Source organism: Trachypithecus francoisi, unplaced genomic scaffold (genome assembly GCF_009764315.1).
Source record: "Trachypithecus francoisi isolate TF-2019V2 unplaced genomic scaffold, Tfra_2.0 Lachesis_group1, whole genome shotgun sequence".
NCBI classification, from domain to species: domain Eukaryota; kingdom Metazoa; phylum Chordata; class Mammalia; order Primates; family Cercopithecidae; genus Trachypithecus; species Trachypithecus francoisi.
In genome coordinates this window covers 34,643,232-34,646,183 of record NW_022681454.1, presented here as the reverse complement: position 1 = coordinate 34,646,183, position 2,952 = coordinate 34,643,232, and the positions used below count along the sequence as shown (strand labels likewise).

Sequence of the window (2,952 nt, the reverse complement as noted above, 5' to 3'; positions counted from 1 at the left end):
AATTTCTCATAGGAGAGCCATATACAAAAGGCCTAGCTCAGTTTCCAGGATTCCATTTATCTGCCATTCTGGCCTCTTCATTCCTGGATACTTGCTATCCATGAACTCTAAAGTCTGTTTTCCCAGCTCAGTGAAAACAACACAAACTCTGGGCTACACTCACTCCTCAGCCTCTACAACCTGAAGATAAAATCAGCAAATAATCTCAGGGGGAAAGGCTGCTTCAAATGCAAATTTGATACATGTGTTTATAGTCTTTTTCCTCAAGTTCTGGTACTTCAGTGCTTTCAAATGCTTCCAATCGGTTCTTTTTAATTCAATCATCGTTTTTATAATTTGTTAAATTTGTATGGCTGTCAACGAGTGATGATATATGACATGAGTTACTCATAGCTAGGAATAGAACTCAAGATTAAATTGTGTCAAGTTATATGGATGGTAATAAAGAAGTAAACAAATAATAATAATAAAATACAAGTCATCTGATTCCCCATCACTCTAACTAGATTTCTAGAAAGCTCTGGGCAGTAAATTTTTAACAAGACAGAAAGTTCCCAGACATGGAACCTCATCAAATCCCCCGCCATCCAGTGAGCAGCAATGATTTTCTCTCCAACAAGGTCTGAAACTCAGCCCTCAAGGGTCGGGAGAGAAGCTATTTCATAAGTATTCTGCATTGCCCCTAGAAGCATGGCTGCTTCTTATACCTTCCATTCTTTTATTTTGAAAAGTTCTCTTTACTTCTTACTCCCATTCCCTCATTACTATGTTACTTTTATTCCCCATTATAGTTCATTTATATATATAATTATATATGACATATATACACACAGATATGTGTGTATATGTATATACTAATAGATACATATACATATTATATGATTATAATCATATAGATTCTGTCCAAATCATTCCATGCACTCTGCGGTTTCTCTGTCCTGACAATCCTTACTGATAAAGGCATATAAGTACAAGTTTTGAGGAAGATCCAGACAGAAGTAGCTGGGACACGGCCACTTTAAATATGGTTTTGGAACGAGTGTCTTTGATTTGTCTGAAAAGACTGGTACAGAGAAGGCAACAACATATAGGTAAAATATAAATTCAGAGTAGGGATATCAATAATGAAGTGTTGATGCTAAATCAGCAGGATGCTTGCCTACTTACACTCAGAAATACTCAGAGTTCAAAAAAGAGTGATACCAGAGTGAGGGTTTGGATAACCTAATCTATTCAGGTTAATGGACTGCAAGGTCATAAAGTTGAGTTGGTAAAAACAATAGATAAATATTAATGAAATAAAGCTATTCTTGGACTTTGAAGATGCATGATATTATGGTATTTGAGAATCACACATTTACAGAAAGATAGTCAAGATTTGAATTCTGGAAGTGCTTCTGTTCATTTGTGGAAATATGGCAATATTTTAAACCTTCAGGTCCTGAGTTTTCTGAAAATGGAAAACAAATCTTAAGTCTCTTTAGTCATATGTGTGTGTATGTGTTGTATGTTTGTGTGTGTGTGTGTGTGTGTGTATTCACATATATGATTACAGGGAAAGTAGGTAGAGAACAACAAAAATGTATTTTAAGAATAGGAAGAAAATATATAGAGTGAAAAGAACACACATGCATACAAAATAGGAAAAGAAGCAGATAGAGAGATAACAAGAGCCAGGGTGGATGGTTTTCAGCATTGTTATTATCAATATCATCAGCATCATTTCATCACCATCATCGTCAGCAACAGCAGTAGTGCCAACATCCATATTATCACATTAATAATAAAATGCAGTGGTAGCAGAGCTAAAACTATTTTTCAGGGAACTCTATACTCCAGGACTCTTCGCCCTGGGGAGGACGTAAACCTCTTGATCTTCTAATTTTTTAGACTCTAAAAGCCTGAAGGCATGAGCAGAGCCTTTTTAAAGGTTTTCAGAAATATTGCTATAAGCTATATTTTCCCCTAGCATAACAATCTTAAAGCAAGAACCCATTTTAATTTTTAAAAATGTTTTTGATTGATCTTTTTGTAGTTCCTGAGCACGATGATTGGGTGTTCATGCACATGTGTGAGATGTACTACTCTCAAACCTTAGGATGTCGGCACATTACCGGTCTGACCTGAGGAAAAAAAAAAGTTTTTGATGTTTGTTTTTCATTGAAATATACTTCTCCAATATGACACTGATACAAAATTGAACTATCTAAATCATGATATATAAATATTGCAGAGGCTATCCCTTTAATAATATATATTACTTCCTTTGCTAATAATTTACTTAAAAAGCATTTTGGTAATTGTGTTTTACCAGGCCACTTATTCAGGGAAAAAAATGTGTCTGACAGTTTCATAGACAATTCAGCTCTTTATTTACTTTTAAAATAAATTTATTTTAAGTTAATATATTGATATTCTTGGTTTTACGTTGATGCATTAAGCCTTTTGTCAATATGAACTAGCTTCTTTATTTTCAATCCACTCTGTGATACTGAAGAGATCAAGATCCTAAGCCATCAGGACCAAACTCATGATAATGGTGAATCCATGAAGGTAAATATAAGCTTATGGTTTGATCTATTTGGGTAACCACTGAGTATTCTCAATAACATTTTCACCAGAAACATTCCCAGTATGGACTTCCAAGGTGAAACTGAGTAAACTTACAAGATTTGTTTTTCAATCCAATTTATTATGCTCTCTTTATAAAATGAACCATAGATATTTGAAATAGTCATTTGTAGAAGTTTGAAAGCTAAAATAATATGTAAATAAGTATTATAAGATGAGATCAATTCCTCAAATATGTCTTATAAAAGTACCATATGAATTCATGTAATATTCAAGATGAAAACATTATATATAACCTAAAATTGTTCATATTTTTAAAATGTATATCTAGCCAGTGTGATAGTCTTCTTATAATTTTGTTATACATATTTTAGTCCACAG

General features: G+C 33.4%; 1 non-coding gene across 1 annotated transcript; it reads left to right on the top strand.

Annotated features, from left to right (window-relative positions):
* The first annotated feature begins 2,023 nt into the window (after positions 1-2,023).
* Positions 2,024-2,124, top strand: LOC117086545. Its single transcript, XR_004438440.1, has one exon. It is a non-coding gene; the product is annotated as a small nucleolar RNA U13 (small nucleolar RNA).
* The last annotated feature ends 828 nt before the right edge of the window (positions 2,125-2,952 follow it).